A 26220-nucleotide genomic window follows, 5' to 3' on the forward strand; every position below is an offset into this window, starting at 1 on the left:
AATATTATAGAAAATATTTTCATTTCATGTTGTCATGGTCAAATATTAAATTAAAATTCTATGAAAAAAAATACAAATTTCCCCTATATAAAAAATATTTATATTCTTTTTCATATTTTTCAATTCTTTTATCATATAAAAATTTTTAATTCTCTTCAAAAATTTTTGAGAGCTGTATAAAATTTTTTTTCCTATATAGATTTTTTCTTACAATTATCGACAATAACTATTTATTACAATTGAAATTACATTCTGTAACAAGAGCTTTAGATTTTTATTTCTAAAAAAAGCACGGAAAAAAAGTGAAAATAAAATAAATTGGACGAAAATAAAGAAACAAAAGAACCTTCACGGATAAAGGAAAACAAGGAAGTGAAAATTGAAGAGGGAAAATTGAAAAGTTCTGCAATCGAGCTTTCTAAAAAAAAAGAGGAAAAAAAGCTTTCAAAACTCGACACGTACTAATGTTGAAAAAAAGGGGTAAAAAAATGCCAAAATCTGTTGCATGGATAAACGAAAAAAAGAGGATTTTATCGAAAAAGAATTTTTGTTTCCTGAAAAAGTATTTTTGTCGAACTTTGACCGTGTTTGTCATATAATTGTCAAAAAAAAGGTAAATTGTAAATTAAGTAATTTGAATAAAAAAAAGTAAATAAATAAATAAATAAATCGTTTGCAAAGAAATTGTCCTTTTTTGTACAATTCTATTTTTTTTTCATTATAGAAATAAAGATTAATTTGAGCATTTAATTAGAAATCATTTTTTCTATTTATCTTTTTTCTTTTCACTTTTTTCTCCCCCTCCAAAGATAAAGAGAAGGGCAAAAATCTATTGTTTTCTCAAGTTGAAAAAAAGATGAGAAAAATGTTTTTGAAAAGAATAAAAATACCTTATTTTCTCAAGGTAAAAAATAAAGTCTTCTATATATGTATGAATAAACTGTTTAATAAATGGTCCTCCCTTTCTAAAAGTTACTTCTTTTCAGGGACATTCTTGTGAAAGAATATAATATGAATGTGTTAGTGTATATGTGAGAGTGATGCACGTGGTATGTTGCACCCTCAGGACTTTTGGGGAGAGGGTCAATGTAGGTCAGGTTACTGAATATTAAATCTTAAGTCGTTGAATATTAAACGACGAGTCCAACTCAAGAGCGTCGTTACCTTCAGAAGGTTAAAAATTTCTCAAATTTTCCAACTCCTTCGAAGACATTATTTTCACATTCCTTTCGCACATTAATACACAATGACATTCCTCTCTTTTTTTTACAAAAATTAATTATTTTTAGAATAAATTCGTAAAAATAAAAAATTTATAGTTTTTTTTTGCAAAATTTTATGCAAATTATAATGCGAAAGTAAATATTTAACACAATTTTTTTCGTAAAATTTAATTTCTATATTAGAAGTCAGTTGATACTAACCAAATAAATAAATAAATAATTATTATTATTATTCATAAAATAAATTTTATTTTAAGAATATTATTATAAAAGATGAAAATACCGATTACTCCGATTCTTCGACTCGGAGTCATCGCTTTCTTCATCTTTTATATAATAATTAAAACTTGCTAATTTGTTAATGTAACATTCGGCAAAAATTATTTTCATCATTTCGATTATTCATTACTAGAATTTTCAACTCAAATTGTTTTTTAATAATTTCTTAAAAAGTTCTTTCAGAGTTTTCAAATCATTTTGTTTACAATTTAATTTCACGAAATTTCGATTACTCTGACATTCTTCAATAATTATAAATATATTAAAAATTCAAAACTTCAAATAATTAAAAAAAATTCCACTAAACTTTTTGTAAAAAAATTAGTTCTACAGAATTCTTAATTAAAATTTAAAAGTATGAAAAATTCAAATTGTCAAAGATTTTAATTATTGAAACTTTTTGAAATTGCAATTATTTCTCAAAATTCAAGCTTTTAATATTCAATTATTATCTAAAGTTATAACTGAAATACATTTTTAAATCAATATTTATTAGAAAATTCTACGAGAATTCAATTATTTAAAAATACAAAAATATTTTATTATATTGAATGTTTCTTAAAATTGGATTTTCATAAAGAATTTTATTAACAAAATTTTAAATAATTAAATTCTCTTGACAAATTTTAATAAAATTTTTCAGAATAATATTATTTTTCGAGAAATTTGATGAAAATGGTATTAAAAATAATTGAAATTCTGACAAGAATTTTATTAAAATTTTTAAAAATAATTGAATTTTGGAGAAAAATTTTATTATTTATAAAGATAATTGAAATTTTGACGGGAACTTTTGTAAATTTTTCAACATAATTGAATTTCTGCGAAGAATTATATTATTTTTGAAAATAATTGAATTCTTGAGATAAATTTTATTAAAATTTCTTTTTCAATAATTGAATTCTTTTGTAAAATTTTATTCATATAGTAGACATTGAAAATAATTGCATTTTGACAAATTTCTGAAATTAATTAAATTTCTATGAAGAATTTTATTAAAATTATTTTGAAAAAAATTGAATTGTTACAAAGAATTTTATTAAATTTTTTGAAAATAATTTAATTTTTTGAAAAAATTTAATTCAAACTTTAGGTATTGAAAATAATACTTAAATTCTAATAAACAAATTGTAGCAAAGGTTTTTAAATTAATTGAACTTCTGCGATAAATTTTAATATAATTTTTAAGAAAAAATTACATTTTTCGAGGAATTCCATTAAAATTGTATTAAAAATAATTGAAGTCTGACAATGAGATGATTTTTAATATTTATAAAAATAACAAAATGTTTGCGTATAATTTTATAAAAAAATTTAGGAAAATAATTTAATTTCTGATTAAATTCATTTAAAATTGAAATTCTACGATAAGTTTTGTTATTTATGAAAATAATTGAATTTTTGCAACGAATTTTATTAATTTTTTTTAAAGAATTGAATTCCTGTGAAGAATTTTATTTGTGAAAATAATTGAATTCTGAAGAAAAATTTTATTATTTATGAAAATAATTAATTTTATTAAAATTGCAAATTTTATCAACTAAATCTTGTAAAGAATTTTGTCAAAATTTTGTAAAATAATTTTATTTAAATTTTGCGAAATAATTGAATTTCTCAGAACTATTCTTTTAATTCTCTGAATATATTTGAATTCTTTGGAGAAACTTAACTCAAAATGTAAAAATAATTAAATTGGTGCGAAGAAATTTATAAAAAATTGGTAAGTAATTGAATTCCTGTTAAATTTATATTAAAATTTTGTTTAAATAATAGAATGCTTTTGGAAATTTTTTATTAAAATAGTAGGGGAACATAGTCTAGGTCGGCCACCTTTTTGACTTTTGTTTATAACTTTTTTTTAAAAATGAATTTGGACAATTGAAGTATATGGTTGGAAAGTCCTGTTTAATAGGAACATTTTTTCTGTACAAAGTAAATTGACAGGTTTAAAAATGAAAAAGTTATAAAGATTTAAAAAAAAAAAAATTTGTAGTCCAGGTTGGCCATTACAGTCAAGGTCGGCCATGTTTAAAATTCAAAGGGCATTAATCGTTAAAAAATAAAATAACATGTTTGGAGTTACGGAAAATTGATTCTTTATTGTTTACAGTTTGTAACTTAATGAAATAACAAAATAATAACAATAAACAATATAAAAAAATAAATATAAATAAAAAAAAGTTTTGCACTAAAATATTAATAAAATTAAATAAAAATATTAATAAGATGATCAATTATATTATGAGTTATACAGAATTGCAGTTTTTGCAAATGAAGTAGCTCGTCCTCAACTTTGCGCATTTTAAACACATAGTGGCCGACCTTGACAGTAAGTAACATTACCGAATTGTTGTAAACAAAAAGAAATACGTTTCGGGATTCGATTTTTTACTTTGTTTTCCTTTCAACCATGAGTCCCACAAATTTTCTGCATACTTGCCTTGACGATTCAATTTGTTTTTTATCTTTTATTAATGGTTTTTCACATTATGCACAAAACTTTTTTTGAGCTTTTTTTGTACCGACGTCACAGAAAACACAATTTTCGATTTTCCGAAAATGTAATTGAACAAAAAGTTAGGTTTCACTAAGACAAGCTTCGACAAAAATGCGCGTAGGTGGCGCTAGTGAACTTGACAAAAAAACGCGAGTGGCCTACCTAGACAGTAGGCCAACCTTGACTACATTCCCCTAGATATTAAAAATAATTGAAATGAGGAAAGTTTTCCAAAAAAAATGAAATTTTTCCAAGAATTTTATTAAAATTTTTCAAAATAATTGAATTTTGGAGGAGAATTTTATATTATTTATAAAGATAATTGAAACCTTTGAAGAAGTTCATCTATTTATAAAAAAAAATTCTAACGCAATTCTTTTAAAATTGAATTAATTTTGAAATATTGAAGTAAAATTAGATTTCAAGAATAAATACAATAACTTTAGACCCTATTTTAAAAATAGAAAAATCTCGAGTAATTTTTTGCCATTTCACTTAATTAGAGAAATAAAAATCGAAAATATTCTAATAATGGAAAAATCTTTTTTTTTCTCTTTCTTTATAAAGTGACAAATGTTTTGATTTATGTAAACATACTTTTCACCCCTCAAGAAGAAAAAAAAAGAGAAGAGGAAAAAAGTCAGGTTATTCGTAAGTATTACTTGGGGGTTCTACATCCTTTTTTATGTGTCATTTGATACATAAGAAATCGTTGAACCCATTTCTACGGGCGTCTGTTTGACGATATTGGATTTTTGTATCCCCAGGGTAAAAACCTGACGATGACAACTTTCTTAATTTCATCTCTTCAAGGAGCCTTTATTTTCTTTCAATGTTCCACTCAATTTTATCTCCTTCACACAAGATTAAATTGTTATTCATCGCTTTATATACAGATAAATTAATATAAATTACTTTTAAATTCGCAATTTTTTTCCAGTTAGGGATTTTTTTTCATATTCAACTTGAAATGGGGCTCTAACAAGGGTGTGGATAGTTTTTTAGTTTTTCACACTTATAAGAACTTTATTTAAAAATATTTCTCTTTTAAATGAAAAAAAAAATTTTTTTTTCAGAAAAATATCCAAACTACGAAAACTGATAAGTTAAAAATACCTAATAATGATTAAACAAGGAAAACTCATCACTTTATAAAGCCCAATTTTTAATAAAAATCTATAAAAATTTTTGTCAAGGAAAAATAGATTTTTAACAAACAAAAGAAAATTAAAAAAGTAAAATTCACGAATTTTCAAGGAGAGAAAAATATTTGCCACTTAAATGAAAAATTAATTTTTGGATAAATTGATAAATTGAGTTTTATTAATTAATAGAACTCTATTTAAAAAAAAATCCACAAAAATTCTTTTCAGAGAAAAAATTGATTATCAACAAAAAAAAAAAAAAAAAAGAAAAATTAAACTACAATTTATAAATTTTCAAGTAGGAAATTTCAAGAGAACAATTTGTATATTTGAAAATAAGGAAGAAAATATATTATCCTCGCAACTGAAAATGTTTCTAACTTGATGAGACCGTGTGGGCTTTATGATTTTGAATAGTTCCCTGACGGCAACATTATTTTTCTTCTTTGTTATATCTTACACATTGTACCCGGCAGAATTTAAATTGGAAATATTCTTTTATCAACTATATATATACGTATATATATACGTATGTGGTATACATTGCGTTGTATGTGGTTTCTGATATGGAAGAGTTTTGATCGCACCAGGCTCGTTACCTGGCATTTTCCTACTTCAACATTTTATGATCGTTCTTTCCAACTTATATATAGGAATATTCCCAAAGAAAAGTTTTTCATTGAGACAGTTATGTCGACATTTGATGTATTACAGTGTTATACTGTGACTCTTTGATGCATTTATATGTATGTAGATAGAAGTAGTCAATAAAAAAACAGAAATTACTCGACTGCAAATCGAAGGAAAAAAAAATTAAAAGCTCACAAAAGTCATGTTGAACATGTAAAAGAATTGTTTACATCTCCTGACAGACAATTAAATTATTACTAAAATACTTATTTTTGGAGGCGAATACTACAGAAAAATGATTGAAAAATAAATACTGTAAAATTTTATTTCAATTTTAATTCAATATATTTAAATTCGAGCTTGGATTAAAATTTTCTAACTTGGAAAAATAATGGCGGAGGAATTTATTCAAATATTTAGCTACTTGTCGGCCTGAAAAATTTAATTTTTAGAATTTGTAAGAAATTTTTAATGAATTTAAATAGAAATTTTAAGAACAACTGATTACAGAAATTCAATTATTTTCAAAAGTGATGAAGTTCTTCGCATAAATTCAATTATGTTCAAAAATGTTTTAAAATCCTCGGCAAAATTTCAATTATCAAATAAATAATATAAAATTATTCTTAAAAATTAATAAAATTCTTCACAGGAATTCAATTCTTTAAAAAAAATTTAATTAAATTCGTTACAAGAATTCAATTATTTTCATAAATTAAAATTTTGTGGCAACACTGAATATTTAAAATTGATTTTTGTTTTATAATTCGCTGCCTTGGACTAATAATGTCGATGAAATTTGATCCATTATTTAGCCTATTATCAACCATGAGCATTAAATTATTATTTTAATTTTTTAATTATTAAAAGTCATTGTAAAATTTTGCTTTAATATTCTTCTAAAATTCAAATTCGAGTTTAGTTTAAAAATTCACTGAAATAGGCTATTTTTAACCAATTGTCAGTCCTGAAATTTCGCATACATATCTAAATCTCTAAAAAAAATGTCTATAAACTCAATTTAAAAAAAATAAAAAATCTGCTAAATTAAAGAAAATTAAATTTCACATTCAAATTTCGTATCATTTTTACTAAAATTGAATCTACGAGAGAATTGCGAGGCATTTAATGGCATTTTACTATACTATATATGTGTGTACATATATTTATAATTTAGAATCAATGTTGAACATTGAGATTCGTGCTTTGAATTAACGATATATAAATTTACGTGAATAACGCACGAAGGCTATGCGAATCGGAAATACAATGCAGGAAATGCATTCGCGAGTTGCAATGCGTGTAGAAGGCCTATACGAGAGCAGGCCGGCAATCCGGTGAGGTAATGGGACGGATGGATGAAAACCAATAAATCATTCTCCATGGAATAACCATTTGACCGAACACTGGGAAAGCGGTAATCCACGCGCGCGCACGCCAAATGAAATTCAGTTTCACTAACTCTCTTCAGGAACAAGAGCGAAAATGCAAATCGTTACTTCAAGTCGATTAAAGCATTACAGAAGCATTAAAAATCATTTATTCCCAAATTTTAAATTAAGCCAAAATTTATCCCAACCAAAAGTGAATTAAATTAATTTTTTCTAGATTACAAGAGAAAATTCACAAATTGCAAAAAATTTTACTGAGTTTAAAAAATTTTTAAATATTCTCGTCAACATTTCAATTATCTTTAGAAATAATTCAATTCCTCTCGAAAATTCAATTATTTTAAATACTTTTAATAAAATTCTTGAGAAAATTTCAATTATTTTTAAAACTTTTCCTCAATTCAATGATTTTTATTATCTACTATTTTAATAAAATTTTCCAAAAGAATTCAATTATTTAAAAAAAATGTAATAAAATTGTACGCAAACCTTTAATTATTTATTTTCATAAAATAATAAAATTTTCACTGAAATTCAATTATTTACAAATTTTTTATAAATTTCTTTGCAATCATTCAATTATTTTCGTAAATAATAAAATTTTAACTGGGATTCCATTATTTTTGTAAATAATAAAACTCATTGCATAATTTTAATTATTTTTAATACAATTTGAATCGAATTCCTCGAAAAATGTAATTATTCTTAAAAATTATATTAAAATTTATCACAGAAATTCAATTATTTTAAATACCTTTGCTACAATTTGTTTATTAAAATTTAAGTATTATTTTAAATACAGCTTTAATTTAAATTTAAATTAAATTAAATTTAATTTAATTAATTAATTTAATTTTTTTAATTTAAATTTCTTCAAAAAAATAAATTATTTTCAAAAAATTTAATGAAATTCTTTCTAACAATTCAATTTTTTCAAAATAATTTTAATAATCTTCTTCATAGAAATTTAATTAATTCAAAAAATTCGTCAAAATTCAATTATTTTCAATGTCTACTATTTCAATAAAATTTTACAAAACAATTCAATTATTTAAATAGAAATTGTAATAAAAGTCGTCTCAAGAATTTAATTATTTTCAAAAATAATATAATTCTTCGCAGAAATTCAATTATGTTAAAAAATTTACAAAAATTCTCGTCAAAATTTCAATTATCTTTATAAATAGTAATATTTTTCTTCGAAATTCAATTATTTTTAAAAATTTGTTGATAAAATTCTTAATGAAAATTTAATGTTAAGAAGCATTCAATATAATAAAATATTTTTTTTTGTATTAAAATAATTAAATCCTTGTAGAATTTTCTAATAAAATTTGATTTCAAAATGGATTTCAGCTAAAATTTTAGAATATAAATATAATTAAATAATAAAAGCACTAACGCTTAAATTTTTAAAAATAAATAATTGAATTTTGAGAATGTTTTAAATTAAAATCCGTGAAAATCTGAATTTTTTTATATGTTTAATAACAATTCTGTGGAATTAATTTTCTCGAGAAATTATTTCAAGTTTTTATTTTCTAATATTTATTTAATATTAAAGAATTTATAAATAATTGAAATTTTTGTAAAATTAAATTCTAAACAAATGAATTTGAAAATTCTCCAAAAACGTTTTCAAAAATTATTAAAAATAATGCATTTATAGAAGAATTTTAGTAAAAAACACGAAAAAACATTTTAATTTTGGAAAAGTTACAAATTATTGCAGAAATTCATAATTATTTTCAACAGTTATAATATTTTTTTGCAAAAATTAAATATTATTCAAAAATAATGAAATTCTTCTTATGGATTTAACTTTTTTTGCAAATAATAAAACTCATCGAAGGATTTTAATTATTTTTAATGCAATTTTAATTAAATTTCTCGAAAAATGTAATTATTTAAAAAAATTTACTAAAATTCCTCGCAAGAATTTAATTATTTACAAATTTGTTGATAAAATTCTTTATGAGAATTGAATTTTCAGAAACATTCAATTATTTATTTTTGCATTTAAATAATTGAATTCTCCTTGAATTTTCTAAAAAAAATTGATTTAAAAATGAATTTCAGTAGAAATTTTGAATAATAATTCAATTGCTTTTAGATAATTTTTTTAATTTTAATTATTTTAAATAATTGATTGAATTGGTCAGTAATTTTTAAATTTTGGTCCGTAAAGTCCGTATCTTAAAATACTTTCACTGGTTCGTGCCCTGAATCAATGAAAAGAAGAAAAAAGTAGAAAAATTCTTCCCCTGATTAATAAATGAAATAAATTCCCTTTGAGAATCAATCTTTTTGAAATTGTACCAAAAAAAACTTCCCCCTCCCAAAGGTGGGTTTAATAGTCCACAGATAATGTCAAAGAAAAAAAAATCCCTTTAAAGATAAAAGGTTTAAGAGATTTTCCTTTACTCAGTGGCGAGTATAAAGATAAAAATACACATGAAATGTTTACATTTTCGTTTCACTTTATTTTTCATTAAGGGAGGTGAAAAAAAGAAAGATTTTTGATTGAAGAATCCATTAAGGAATGGTTCTTGTAGAAAGGTATCTACTGAAAAATTCAGTTTGATATACATCTCAGAACTGTAGAAAGTTTTATAAAATGGAGAAATAAAATGAGAACCAGATAGAGAAAGAAAGAGACATAGAGTGAATAGAGTACATTTGTGATAAATTACACTCTAAGGATGGCAAATATCGAATTAGGCGAATAGAAGAAGAAGAAGAAGAAGAAGAAGAAGAAGACGATGAAGAAGAAAAAGAAGAAGAAAAGAAAAGAAGAAGAAAAAAAATAAAATTCTTTAAAGAGAAGAAGATTCAAGGAAGGTTGGCTTGATGTCGAGGGCCTTTGGAAAAAAACTAGGGTAGATTGAGAAAAGCGCTTATAGCCGTTGAAGGAAACCAGAAAACGAAAAAGGGCGAAAAGAAAAGAGTGTGCCAAAAGGGGTCTCTTGAAGAGAGGTGAATCGTTTGGTTTCCCGCGAGACCGTGAAATTAAATTCTTTTACCTTCTCTTCATTCCCAAGGGATCGACTAAAATGACAAAAATATTTTGTCACTGACCTAGGCGCAATTTTTGCCACTTTCCGCCTTTTATATCTTTTTCTCTCTCTCTGTATACATACATATATATATATATATACGTGTGTCTGTCTTTTATTATCATCGAATAAAAGCTTTCTTCAATGTGCCAATAAAGATTTCAGTTTATCTATAAAATAAAAGATCAAATATCAAGGGAAACTTACAATAAAACGTAATTTTATTTATTTATTTTATTTCTTATTATTTTTTTATCCACTTATTATTACAAATTCAATTTTAGCAAATTCTTGTCTTAAAAATTCGATTTTTTTCCCTAGGAAAGCAAAAGTTAATGGATATTTTCATATAAAAAAAATTTCAAATGTAAATAAAAGTTTTTTTTCAAAAACTATTAGTTTAAAAATATTTAAAAACAGGCACTTAAATTATTAAACAATTGCAGCTGAAAAAAATTATTGTACAGATAATAATAATACTTTCTTTTTAATTATATTGTTATTATTGGCGCAAAAATTCAAATTTGACAGGAACGAGAGAGACAAAAATTTAAAAGAATATTAAAAAAGAGAGAAACAGTATTAAAAAAATTCTACAATAATAAAATTTATTATATAAACAATAATAATAATTTTCTTTATATTTTAAATTATTATTATTATTATTATTATTATTTATATAACATTTATATAATTTCCGATTCAGAAAAAATTTGTATCTTAAAAAAATACGCTAGTCTTATGAATTTATTTTCACAATTTTTGGATTCTAATATCAAATTTTTGCTTTTCTTCATCAAATTGGAGCTTTTTTTTTATTAAAAAAGAGCTTTTTTTGAAACACGGAGGTACTTAGATCTATTTCAGAAATTATTTCCGATTCAGAAAAAATTTGTATCTTGAAAAACGACGCTGGTCTTGACAATTCTTTTTTACAATTTTTTGAGTCGATTATAAAATTTGGAATTTTTTTTATCAAATTGGAGCTTTTTTTAATTAAAGAAGAGCTTTTTCCGATTCATGGAGGTACTCAAATCTTTTTCAAAATTTATTTCCGATTCAAAAAAAATTTGTATCTTGAAAAACGACGCTGGTCTTGACAATTATTTTTTACAATTTTTTTAATTCGATTATACAATTTGGAATTTTTTTCATCAAATTACTGCTTTTTTATTAAAGAAGAGCTTTTTTTCGAAACATGGAGGTACTCAGTTTTTTTTAGAATTTATTTCCGATTCAGAAAAAATTTGTGTCTTGAAAAACGACGCTGGTTTTGACAATTTATTTTTACAATTTTTTTAGTCGAATATCTTTTTTCATCAAATTGGAGCTTTTTTTATTAAAGAAGAGCTTTTTCCAAATTACGAATTTACTTAGATCTTTTTTAGAATTTATTTACGATTCAGAAAAAATTTGTGTCTTGAGAAACGACACTGGTCTTGTGAATTTTTTTTAAACAATTTTTGGAGGCGATTATCAAATTAGGGCTTTTTTTATCAAATTAGAGCTTTTTTTATATATTATAAAATATTCTGAAAAAAAATTTGTTTATATTATAGTATTGTTAATTTCTTTTTTAAGAGCTTTTTCGATTCAGAACAAATTTGTGTCTTGAAAAACGACGCTGATATAGTCGCCATTATTGATTATTATTGTTCGTGCATTTCTTTTCATTAAAGAGCAAATTTTCCTGCCATCTAGGTGAGAATTTACTGTATTATATTAGCGCTAAAATTGAATTTAATAAAAGTGAGAAAAACAAAAATTGAAAGAAAAAAAAAATTGATAAAATATTCTTTTATTTTTTAGAAAAAGGATATTAAATTTTTTAAAAAATCTCTATTATTATTATTATTATTATCATCATTGTTTTTAGTATTACCTGTTATTATTATTATTGTTAATAAATAACAATACGATAATTTATTTTATATAAATTAAATTAAGCATAGGAATTTCCGGAGTTGGTGACAGTTATAACCCGCTCTTCTACCGCTTGCGAGTGAATTTTCATGCCACCTAGGCGGCAATTTATCGAATTATATTGGCGCGAAATTTGAATTTAACAATTACGAGGAAACCAAAAATTGAATAAGTACTAAAAAAAGACGCTAAAATTATAATAAATTTCTTTTTTTTTATGACATCTAGGCGGCAATTGCCCGTATTATAATGGCGCAAAATTCAATTTTAATAAAAACTGAGAAAGTCATAAACGAACTAAAAGTGAAGAACGAGAAAATCAAAAGTTCTATAAATACCATGAGAAAAATGTAAAATCATAAAAAAAGTGTAAATATAAATAATATCAAAATTTCCGAAAAATAAAAACAGGACAAGTAAATATAAAGAATAGAAAAAAAAATGATTTATCAACATCTGAGTGAGTGCAAATGATAAACAGGCACTTTAGCTGAAATGGACGAAAAGTATTTTGTGTTAAGAAAGTAGAATAATTTTCGTGAGACCTTTGTTGGTAATCTGAGATATTTTCCTTCTTTTTTTTTCTTTATTTACTCCTCTGTGTGTATGTATGTATGTATGAGAAGAAAAGGGGGTAAAATGGGATAAGATGGCGGAAGGATAAGGGTCTGTGATTTACTTCAAGCTGCAGTATTACACACAGCTGTGTATGGCTCATAGGTCGGCTAGAAGCCTATATATCACGGTAAAAGTGTTTAAGTTACTTTATGTTAGAAGGTAAGTGGCCCAAAGTCCGACTTCATGTCGTTGCACTTACAATCCCAGGGATTTTTGTTACTTCCTAAAGTTTCGGGGACTATTTTTGATAGTAGCGTGTAGGGCGAAAATGTGGGTGGATGAAAGGGGGGGGGGGGTCACATATAATCGATTTTAACGGTAACAGCGTGTCGAAATGATTGTACATATATAGAACATATACGATAAAGTTTATCGTAGAACCGCCGACATTAAATGTAACGTACAGTCAACTCGATACGATGGAGTTTAAGAACTTGAAAATTACGGTGTTGAAAACGACAACTGTAACTGTGGGATATCTGATTGGCATTAGTATACCCCTTTTGTTTTAATTTGTCCTCGTTCCTAGACAAGCACGACAAAAGTTTGTCTCGACATTTGCATTTCCTAATGTAGAGAGAATTTATTTTTGTTGAATCTAACGCTGCTTAATATCGGATTTTGAATATTATTGACCGATTTCTCCTTTCAATTAGTTTTTATTTATTTATTTTTTGGTTCCTATTAATTTTTAATTATTCCCACCCTTTATTAAATTTGAATTTCGCGCCTTAATAGTTCAGTAAACTGCCACCTAGACGGCATGAAAATTCGCTCGTAAACGAGATAGAATTACCAGACTATAAGTTTTCTACTGTAGAGAGAATTTATTTTTGAATAAATTAAAAAAAATTTTATACATAATACACCACAGTAAATCGTGTGGTATTAAAAAGTATTGTAGATTAAATTAACACCAAAAAAGATTAAAATAATTAATTTTGGTGTTGTTTTTTACAATGAATGAAATTTTGGTTCATTAAATTTTTTTATAACTATAAAACATAAAGATATCGATAACTCCAAGTCTTCGACTCGGAGTAATTGACTTCTTCATATTTTATAATAAATAAAAATGACCAAGTAATAAAATCATTATTTTATATTATAAGAATATTATAATTATTCAAAATTATTTTCATTATTTCAATTCAATTATTATTTTCAAAAATTTTTAACTACAATTTTACTTTATATCAAATATTTTTAATAATTTTCGAAAAAGTTTAAAGTTCTTTGTCAATTTTTAAATCCATTTGTTTACAATATTCAATTTCACGAAATTTCAATTTTTCCTACATTCTTTAATTAAATGCATATTAGAAAATAGAAACTTGAAATAATTTAAAAAAAAATTCAATTAAACTTTATCAAAAAAATCAATTTCAAAATTCAATTATTTCTTAAAATTCACGCTATATTGCTTTTAATATTCAATTATAATCTAAAATTTTAGCTGAAATTCATTTTTAAGAAATGAAAATCAATTTTTATTAGAAAATTCTACAAGAATTTAATTATTTAAATGCAAAAGTAAATAATTTATAGAATAATTGAATGTTTCTCAAAATTCAATTCTCATAAAGAATTTTATTAACAAATTTTTAAATACTTGAATTCTTTTGTCGAATTTTATTAAAACTTGCATGAACATAATTACTTGTTTCAAGGAATTCAATTATAATTGTATGAAAAATAATTGAAACGCTGCGATCACTTTTATTATTAGTAAAAATAATTGTATCCTTAAGAAGAATTTTATTAATCTTGAAAATAATTGAATTTCTGCAATAATTTGTAACTTCTCTAAAATTAAATTTTTTTTCTAGTGTTTTTAACTAAAATTCTTCAATAAATCCATTATTTTTAATAATTTTAAAAAAAAGTTCTTTGAGAATTTTCAAATTCATTCGTTTACAATTCAATTTTACAAAATTTCAATTATTCGTAAATTCTGCAATTAAATATATATAAAAAAATAAAAACTTAAAATAATTTCAATTAAAATCCTATTTAACTTTTAAAAAGAATTAATTCTACAGAATTCTGTTTGTCAAAAATATGAAAAATTAAGAATTTCAATGATTTTAATTTCAAACTTTTTCAAAATTTAATTATTTCTAAAAATTCACGTTATAATGCTTTTAATATTTAATTAAAATCTAAAATTTTAGCTGAAATTCATTTTTCAAAACCATTTTTATTAGTAAATTCTACGAGAATTCAATTATTTAAATACAACAATAAATAATTGATTAATTTCATGTTTCTTGAAATTAAATTCTCATAAAAAATGTTTTCAACAAATTTTTTAAATCATTAAATTCTTTGGACGAATTTTAATAAAATTTTTAAGAATAATTACATTTTTCGAGGAATTCGATTAAAATTGCATTAAAAATAATTGAAATTTTGCAATGAGTTTTATTATTTATAATTGAATTCCTAAAAGAATTTTATTATTTATAAAAATAATTGAATTCATGTAAAAATGTTATTATTTATGAAAATAATTGAATTCCTGTAAAAATGTTATTATTTATGAAAATAATTGAATTATTGCAAAGAAATTTATAAAAAAATTTGTAAATAATTGAATTCCTGTAAAAAATTTTATTATTTATAAAAATAATTGAATATGTTTGCGTAGAATTTTATTAAAATTTTTTTTAATAATTGAATTCTTTTGGAAAATTTTATTTAAATAGTAGATATTGAAAATCATTGAATTTTAGAAAACTTTTAAAAATAATTGAAATTTTGACAAGAATTTAATTAAAATTTTGTAAAATAATTAAATATCAGAGAAGAATTTTATTATTTATAAAGAGAATTGAAATTTTGACGAGAATTTTTAAAAAATTTTAAGCACAATTGAATTTAGTAAATATGTTACTAAGTTAGTTAGTAAGTTAGTGACTATAAGTTAGTAACTGACTTACTAACTTACTATTCTCCCTGGAGAAGCTAAATTCGTTGAATTTTTACAAATCGTTGACTTTGGTGTTTTATTTAAAGTAAAATTTCATTCATAGCTAAAAATAACACCAAAATAGATTATTTTAATTCTTTCTGGTGTTAATTTAATCCTAGACAGATTAAACTGTTGCAGATTATTTTAATCCATTCTGGTGTTATTTTAACACCTCAGGTTTTACTGTGTACTCTAATAGGAATTTATTGTTTATTCTCTCGATCAGAACCATCAGGCTCTGATCGAGAGAATAAATTCCTATTAGAGTGTCAAATATTAAAAAAAATTTTTCCAAATAAAAAGAGTAAAAAATTCATAATCATTTTTTACATTCTTTTTGAATAAAGTAATAGTGGAGTACAGTTGTAAATGTAAATACGCCACCGGAATTATTAACTTTTTCAATGTTTATTTCAAAAAAAGGAATTTCTCGTAACGCAGATTTAAAAAAAACCTTTTTGCTAAAAGTGAGAAAAAATGTAAATGAAAAGAAACTGGAGAAATCTCTCTCTATATATAGTGAATGAAAAAAAGTTTAATATTATATTTTTCTTTTTTTTTAATAATAAAAAGATCATGACTATAGAAGTCTTATTGTGCATAATGCGACGAACCTCACTTCCGCAATGTGTAAGAAAAATATAGCCCGTTACAAGCTTCCGACGACATTTCATTCTATTCTCGGTTTTTATGACGACCCTTAAAGCGCCTCTCTTGCGATGCATGGGATAGGATATAAGATAAGAACACGAATTCACTCCCCCTCTTCACTATTTCTCTTCCCTCATATCTTGTACCATTGTAAGATTGCAACCATACCTCCTTACCTCGATAATGGCGCACCGTCAATTGCGATATAGACTGTCGAGTTTTCTCTTTTTCTGATAATCCACCCCTCTACCTCATTCCTAAGTATAACGATGTATAATGAGATCCAATGAAGTTTTCAAGAACGAATATATATATATATATATATATATATATATTTATTAAGCGTTCGCAATTTTCTTTCCTTGGAATTTTTCCATAGAAAATAATGACGTAAGTATTTTTAATGATATTGCCAATTTTAATCAATTTACATTATATTGAACGATACATATTGTTTTTAATTTGAAAATTTTTCTTATCACAACCAACATACATGTTTTTTGAAACATGTGTAAAATTGAAAGTTACTGTAATTATTTTTGTTGTGAAAATTTGCCTAGTTTTCCAAATTTAAAATAAGGAATTAACTAGCCAAACTATCCGCGCGCAAGCGCGCGGGAATGTTATATGGGGCTGCTTATTTTAAACAATTTAAAAAATTTTAAAGAAATAATTATTATAACCTAACGAAGAGATTTAACTAACTAAAATTCAAATAATTTCACTCAATGGTCTCAATTTAAAGAGAATTTACATTACTAAACTTAAACTATGGCTAGAACAATTACAATTAGTATCTGGGTCATCTTTTGCATTGCTTATTTTATAAAGCCATTTTAAATTAAATACTTTTTAAAGAAATAATAATTATTACACACTGAAAAAAGTTTTACTTAAAATAGCGATAAGTTTCTCTAGAATAACGAAAGTATTAATTGAAGCACTGAAAAATTTCGCTACTAAAGTGAAATCTGTAGTTCATCCAGCTAAATATTTTTTGCCGTGCATAACGAAAAAAGAATTAAATTAACATCAGATTTTCTACATTCAAAAAAAACGAATTCAAATAGAAATTAATCATTTTACAACTTAACCAAATTCACCTCAGAAATCACTGAATTCGATAATTTAGAAGAAAGTCAGACAAAAGCAGGGTTCCTACAGAATCTGGAAATCATGGAAATAGTATGGAATTTTTAAAAGGCTTCTGGAAATCAGGGAAATCATGGAAAAGGCCTGTAATTTTTAAAAAATTCTAAATTTTTTCAGTTTTCCATTTTTTCTCTTCAATAAAAATTCAAATAATAATGAAGCTAAATCCCATAAAAGAGAAGAAAAAATGTTGAATTTTAAGAAAATCGGATTTTTGAATTTTTTCGAATTTTTGATAATTTTAGATTTTTTACCAATGAGTCGAGACAATTAAATAAGTAAAGCATTTTCCAAAAGCACAAAAATAATCAAGCTTAATCCCATAAAAGAGAAGAAAAAATGTTGAATTTTAAGAAATTCGGATTTTTGAATTTTTGATAATTTTCGATAATTTTAGATTTTTTACCAAAGAGTCGAGACAATTTAATAAGTAAAGTATTTTCCAAAAGCACAAAAATAATGAAGCTTAATCCCATAAAAGAGAAGAAAAAATGTTGAATTTTAAGAAATTCGAATTTTTGAAATTTTTTGAATTTTTGATAATTTTAGATTTTTTACCAAAGAGTCGAGACAATTTAATAAGTAAAGTATTTTCCAAAAGCACAAAAATAATGAAGCTTAATCCCATAAAAGAGAAGAAAAAATGTTAAATTTTAAGAAATTCGGATTTTTGAAATTTTTTGAATTTTTGATAATTTTAGATTTTTTACTAAAGAGTCGAGACAATTTAATAAGTAAAGTATTTTCCAAAAGCACAAAAATAATGAAGCTTAATCCTATAAAAGAGAAGAAAAAATGTTGAATTTTAAGAAATTCGGATTTTTGAAATTTTTTGAATTTTTGATAATTTTAGATTTTTTACCAAAGAGTCGAGACAATTTAATAAGTAAAGTATTTTCCAAAAGCACAAAAATAATGAAGCTTAATCCTATAAAAGAGAAGAAAAAATGTTGAATTTTAAGAAAATCGGATTTTTAAATTTTTTCGAATTTTGATAATTTTAGATTTTTTGCCAATGAGTCAAGACAATTTAATAATTAAAGTATTTTCCAAAAGCACAAAAATAATCAAGCTTAATCCCATAAAAGAGAAGAAAAAATGTTGAATTTTAAGAAATTCGGATTTTTGAATTTTTGATAATTTTCGATAATTTTAGATTTTTTACCAAAGAGTCGAGACAATTTAATAAGTAAAGTATTTTCCAAAAGCACAAATATAATAAAGGTAAATTCCATAAAAGAGAGGAAAAAATGTTGAATTTTAAGAAATTCGGATTTTTGAATTTTTTCGAATTTTTGATAATTTTAGATTTTTTACCAAAGAGTCGAGACTTTTAAATAAGTAAAGTATTTTCCAAAAGCACAAAAATAATCAAGGTTAATCCCATAAAAGAGAAGAAAAAATGTTGAATTTTAAGAAAAACGGATTTTTAAATTTTTTCGAATTTTGATAATTTTAGATTTTTTACCAAAGAGTCGAGACAATTTAATAAGTAATGTATTTTCCAAAAGCACAAAAATAATGAAGCTTAATCCCATAAAAGAGAAGAAAAAATGTTGAATTTTAAGAAATTCGGATTTTTGAATTTTTGATTATTTTCGATAATTTTAGATTTTTTACCAAAGAGTCAAGACAATTTAATAAGTAAAGTATTTTCCAAAAGCACAAAAATAATGAAGCTTAATCCCATAAAAGAGAAGAAAAAATGTTGAATTTTAAGAAATTCGGATTTTTGAAATTTTTTGAATTTTTGATAATTTTAGATTTTTTACTAAAGAGTCGAGACAATTTAATAAGTAAAGTATTTTCCAAAAGCACAAAAATAATGAAGCTTAATCCTATAAAAGAGAAGAAAAAATGTTGAATTTTAAGAAATTCGGACTTTTGAAATTTTTTGAATTTTTGATAATTTTAGATTTTTACCAAAGAGTCGAGACAATTTAATAAGTAAAGTATTTTCCAAAAGCACAAAAATAATGAAGCTTAATCCCATAAAAGAGAAGAAAAAATGTTGAATTTTAAGAAATTCGGATTTTTGAAATTTTTTGAATTTTTGATAATTTTAGATTTTTTACCAAAGAGTCGAGACAATTTAATAAGTAAAGTATTTTCCAAAAGCACAAAAATAATGAAGCTTAATCCTATAAAAGAGAAGAAAAAATGTTGAATTTTAAGAAAATCGGATTTTTAAATTTTTTCGAATTTTGATAATTTTAGATTTTTTGCCAATGAGTCAAGACAATTTAATAATTAAAGTATTTTCCAAAAGCACAAAAATAATCAAGCTTAATCCCATAAAAGAGAAGAAAAAATGTTGAATTTTAAGAAATTCGGATTTTTGAATTTTTGATAATTTTCGATAATTTTAGATTTTTTACCAAAGAGTCGAGACAATTTAATAAGTAAAGTATTTTCCAAAAGCACAAATATAATAAAGGTAAATTCCATAAAAGAGAGGAAAAAATGTTGAATTTTAAGAAATTCGGATTTTTGAATTTTTTCGAATTTTTGATAATTTTAGATTTTTTACCAAAGAGTCGAGACTTTTAAATAAGTAAAGTATTTTCCAAAAGCACAAAAATAATCAAGGTTAATCCCATAAAAGAGAAGAAAAAATGTTGAATTTTAAGAAAAACGGATTTTTAAATTTTTTCGAATTTTGATAATTTTAGATTTTTTACCAAAGAGTCGAGACAATTTAATAAGTAATGTATTTTCCAAAAGCACAAAAATAATGAAGCTTAATCCCATAAAAGAGAAGAAAAAATGTTGAATTTTAAGAAATTCGGATTTTTGAATTTTTGATTATTTTCGATAATTTTAGATTTTTTACCAAAGAGTCGAGTCAATTTAATAAGTAAAGTATTTTCCACATTAAAAAGTTTGACATTAAAAAATATATAAAAAATGCCAATACTTAACCCACAAAATTTAATTTTCAAAACAAACAAATGAATGCAGATAATTTGCTAACGGAAAGGAAACTTACGATTATTATAATGTATAGGGGCCTGAATTGTTTATGATTTCATAGTTTAGTTTCAGAAAACTAATTCTATTAATTTTCATTTAACATTAGTCTTTTTCATTTTTGTTAAATTTAAATTTCGATTAATTAACATCTAGATAACATAAAAATGACCTCTTTAAGAAAAAGAAATTTTATTTTATTTCAGCTTCAATAATGTAAATGAAATAATTATATTTAAAAATGATGAGAGTAATAACGAGTTTAATAATCATAAAATTTTAATTTATCACTTAGCGGTAATTAAAAATTTTGATGATCATGAATGTCACTCAGGTGATCTATATTATTATTACTATTATTATTAATATTAGTAAATATAATAATTAACAATAAAAAAAATAATAATAATTATTATTATTAATAATTAAAAATCAAATTATTGTTAACCAAATAAATTTTATTTCTGTAGTTAATAAATTTCTTTTTCCTAAAAATAATCACTTTCCTAGAAAATAATGAAACTTATGTAGAAAGCAAAAATATAATATTAATAATAATTATAACTATTATTAATTTCATATAATATTTTTAATAATTATTTTAATAATTATAATGTCAATAACTTCTGTTAATTGATTAGAATAATAAGGCATATGGACAATAAGTCCAAACCAAAACGTCCAAGACAAAAAATCAAAAGTTAATGAACTCCAAAAAAATAAAAATTGGATTTGATTTTTTGTCCTATATTCGAATAATAATAATAATGTTATAAAAATAGTTTCTTCAGAGAGAAGAAGTTAACAATGCAGTAATAATAATAAATTTTCATCACACTGGTTTCAATAACTGCATGGATTTTAAGAAGGTAAAACATAATTCATCAATTTTCGTAATTCAACATAAAATCTGTCTGGATTACAATTGATTCATACTGGTGAGAAATTATTTAACATCTATGCTGTACATCTTATTTTTAATTTAAATTCCAGTCGGAGATAAATGTTAAAGAACAGTGTAAAATAAATTATTAATTCTCCTATACCTTTCGTAAATTGCAATCAAATTAAAGTTTTATTAGAATTAAAAAAAAGTAGGTATAAAAATAAAATTTTAAAAATTACTTTTTATCGATACAGACAGGTACTATTTAATTTTTAAGAGAAATTTTTATCTTCATCAACCAATTTTTTTATATATATTTAAATAAATCTGCTTAATGTGGATTAAGCGCGCAAATTCGATTGAAGTGAATTTATTAATATTTCAAAAAAAAATCTACTCAATACTAAGTGCTTAAATGGAATCCAATTGTTTTTATTAACGAATTCAATTTATATATATATTTCTCTGTCATTCTTGTTAAAAAAAATGTGGAATTAAATGGAAAAATTAAGTTTAAAAACCTTCGCCATCAAATTTATGAAAATGGAATATAATATTTTGTTTGTGATACATTTTTGTATAATAAAATGCAATGTATATTGGATGCTTATTGGTTATTAAAAATTATAATAAATAAACTAAATATTGACGCTGATTTTTTTCCAACTTGTTCTATTTTTTTAGTTTTCGAAGTTTAAATAATTATTTTTAGTTGTGGTTAACGCCGCTTCGATGGTGTTTTTTTTTTCAGAAAAACTTCAGTTTTAAAATGGAACATGGTCCAACCCTGACTATAAGGTCCATTCTTCACTACATTTTTTTTAATTGCTTATAACTTTCCTAACGTTATAAACAAAATTCAAAATGTGGTCCAACCCTGACTATGTTTCTCTATTTAATTTGAAGTTAGTTAAATTCATTAGTCAGGATTGTTAATATTATTCGAAAGTAATTGAATCGATAATTTTTTTCTCTATATTTTTAAAGAAATTTCTTTTAATTTCTGAATTCTATTTCTAAATTTTTCCAAAATTATTATTTTTATTTTCTATTCATTATTTATAATTTAATGCAGTTAATAATGAATAATAATAGACGTATAATAATAATGTAGGGGAACATAGTCTAGGTCGGCCACCTTTTTGACTTTTGTTTATAACTTTTTTTTAAAAATGAATTTGGACAATTGAAGTATATGGTTGGAAAGTCCTGTTTAATAGGAACATTTTTTCTGTACAAAGTAAATTGACAGGTTTAAAAATGAAAAAGTTATAAAGATTTAAAAAAAAAAAAATTTGTAGTCCAGGTTGGCCATTACAGTCAAGGTCGGCCATGTTTAAAATTCAAAGGGCATTAATCGTTAAAAAATAAAATAACATGTTTGGAGTTACGGAAAATTGATTCTTTATTGTTTACAGTTTGTAACGTAATGAAATAACAAAATAATAACAATAAACAATATAAAAAAATATATATAAATAAAAAAAAGTTTTGCACTAAAATATTAATAAAATTAAATAAAAATATTAATAAGATGATCAATTATATTATGAGTTATACAGAATTGCAGTTTTTGCAAATGAAGTAGCTCGTCCTCATCTTTGCGCATTTTAAACACATAGTGGCCGACCTTGACAGTAAGTAACATTACCGAATTGTTGTAACCATAAAGAAATACGTTTCGGGATTTGATTTTTTACTTTGTTTTTCTTTCAACCATGAGTCCCACAAATTTTCTGCATACTTGCCTTGACGATTCAATTTGTTTTTTATCTTTTATTAATGGTTTTTCACATTATGCACAAAACTTTTTTTGAGCTTTTTTTGTACCGACGTCACAGAAAACACAATTTTCGATTTTCCGAAAATGTAATTGAACAAAAAGTTAGGTTTCACTAAGACAAGCTTCGACAAAAATGCGCGTAGGTGGCGCTAGTGAACTTGACAAAAAAACGCGAGTGGCCTACCTAGACAGTAGGCCAACCTTGACTACATTCCCCTAATAATTTCAAAACATAATTTGCATAATGTAGACGTTATTTTTATTTGAATAATTTAACGTTGATTATAGAGGATGAATTGTAACAAATCGGAAATAAATGTCAAAGTTTATGAAAGATTAGAGAGTCACATATAAAAATCATGTGAAGATTTATTTGATATCGAGTTGAAATCCTACATGAGTTGCAATCTTACCTGGCCGTGTTACAGTTGTATGGGAAAGTAATAAATTCTCAAGAGGTTAATATCGGAAACTTTCCTCACGTATTTATACGCTACCCGTCGACGCTCGTGAGGAAGTTTTGAGTAAAGTTCGTTTTTTTCTCTCTTTACTCTGCTTTTTCTCTCTCTTTCCCATTTTCCTCCCTCTCTCTCTCTCTTTCTCTCCACAAAAACTCGTTTTGTTCTTTTATCCCCCTTTACACTCATCCTCCTGAACATGAGACCCCTGACTTTTTTCCAAAGTTGAACCGTATGCTTCACTCAGTTCCCATTTCGATGATCGAATCTTATTTATCCCTTAGCACTAACTCGCTTCGATCATTCGAAAACTCTGAACATCTCTATCCCAACTGTAAAACGGACCGACTTTCTCCAAGAACTGGTGATAGACTACCACTTATATTCAATCTTATTTATTTGCCCTATACTTGCGAAATCGTCCGAAACTTGATTTCTTTATAAAGTACAAATAATAAAAATTTTACCCATCAACGAGACTTTTATTGAAAAATTCATCTAGTTATAAAAAAAGAGAGAGAGAGAGAGAGAGAGAGAGAGAGAATTTTTCTCTTCTTCCACTGCATATCTCATTTATGAGAGAATTTTAATGCCCTCTAGGCGGGAATTTTCGGAACTGTCAAGGCGCGAAATTCAAATAATAATTTAAAAGAAAAACTGAAAATTGTCCTAATAAATAAATGATAATTAACTTTGATTATTAAAATAATTTTAAATTAGGTCAAAAGTTCAAATAACTCCTTCTCTAAATGAGTAAATATGAAACAAAAATATAAATCAGACAAAACAATTTTTCGTTGATAAAAAAGAAAGAACATTCTTCAGTAAAAGAATTTTAAGAATTTCTTTTCTGAATGCAACAATTATGTGCATGATGAAAAGTGAAGAATGAAAAACATATATGAATTTATGGAGGAATGCTAAAAAAGAATACGAGAACATTTGTCTCTTCTCGTGTAACGTTGACGAGCAGTTCTTTTTACTGCAATCACCACCAGTTACCTTTTATTAATCTATATAGGTGCGGTAATGTTATTGTGTTTTTTCTGCGAAGCGAACACTCTACCTCGTTATAACGAACAATACCCGAGTGAGTGCGTATATGTATATATATATATATATATATATACATATATATAAAAGTAGTCTTCTTCCCTATCGTGTTTCTCGTTCTGTCTTTATTTCTCAACATAAAATTTCCATCTTTTATTTCGAAAAATTGCTGGGCAAATATTTTTTTAATTACTTCAAATATTCTTCTACAAAATTTCTTTACAAAAAAAAAAATAATGAAAAGGAAAGCAAATTCAGTTTATTCATTGTCTGTATATTAACATTATTATGTTAGAATATATACTGTTATTATATTCTATAGACACTGGAAATATTTATCTTAGTGCTGAATAGATATTTATATTAGTTCAAGAAAAGTATATTTGACTTAGGTAAATTTAAATTTGTCCAAATTTGTCCCGAAAAAGACACATTGAATTTAAATATTGTAGGTATTAAATCAAATTACTATATTTTGTATTATATTATATTAATTTCAATAGTATATTAGGTATATTTAAATAATATATTGCTAACATTCACCAAAGTGTTCGTTTAGTAAGTTCAATTATTAAATTGATTTCTTGCTTTGTTAAATTCGAATTTAGACTAAAAAATTATCCTTAGTCGGGTAAACATAAAAAAACAGTCGAAAAAGTTGTTTATTTAATTCAATGTTGTCACAAAAATTATATTTTTTCTTTGCCCGACCTTTCACTGATTTCTAAATTGAATTATACAAACATTGAATAATTTTGTTAAATCAATATTTAATCACATCTTATTTGTTTCAATTTTCAAATAAGAATTTCAATTTAGAACCTTTTGAAATTCAATAATTTTCTAAAACTCACAACATAACCTTTCTAAAATTCAATTATTTCCTACAATTTTTATCAAAACTTCATCTCTAAATCAATTATTTTTAATGATTTTTTGAAAGTTTCCCAAGAGATTAATTTTTTTAAATACTAAAATTCAATTTTTTATAATTGTAACTGTAACTGTCAATGTTTTTTTTAAGTTATTAGAGCATAATATTTTCGAAAAATTATAATAAAGAAATTCTTAAAGTTAATCTATTAAAAATATTTTAAAACAATTTTTGAAAGATGATAGTTTCTTAATTATATACCTACAATTAAAAAATTTCCAAACATTAAAAATTTGGTAAAATCTTTTAAAAATGATTAAATTTTTAAAAACTTAAACCAAATATATCAACTTTTTGAAGAATTTTAATTAAAAACTTTCAACATGATTGTTTTTTCCAAAATGTTAAAAACGATTCTAAAAAATGTTAATGTTATTATCTATTGTATATATTTGAATTTTCGGAAATAGGTAATTGAAAATAATTGATTCTTAAAAAACGATAATGAATTGAGTTATTTTTAAAATTTGCAATTAAAATTCTTCAAAAGTTAATTTTCAAAAATGTTTATATACTTGAAAAAATTAAATATTTTTAATAAAATTTTACAAAATTCCAATTATTCTAAAATTTTTAAATCAATTCAATTATTTACAA

The 26220-nt window shown here is 23.7% G+C and overlaps 1 protein-coding gene across 9 annotated transcripts in view; it reads right to left on the bottom strand.

Annotated features, from left to right (window-relative positions):
* The window catches only part of LOC122512886 (hemicentin-1), a 349783-nt gene that overhangs the window by 122125 nt on the left and 201438 nt on the right, over window positions 1–26220 (bottom strand). The gene's annotated exons all lie outside the window — the stretch shown is intronic.

The sequence above is a fragment of the Leptopilina heterotoma genome, unplaced genomic scaffold, assembly GCF_015476425.1.
Source record: "Leptopilina heterotoma isolate Lh14 unplaced genomic scaffold, ASM1547642v1 Lhet_13, whole genome shotgun sequence".
NCBI lineage: Eukaryota > Metazoa > Arthropoda > Insecta > Hymenoptera > Figitidae > Leptopilina > Leptopilina heterotoma.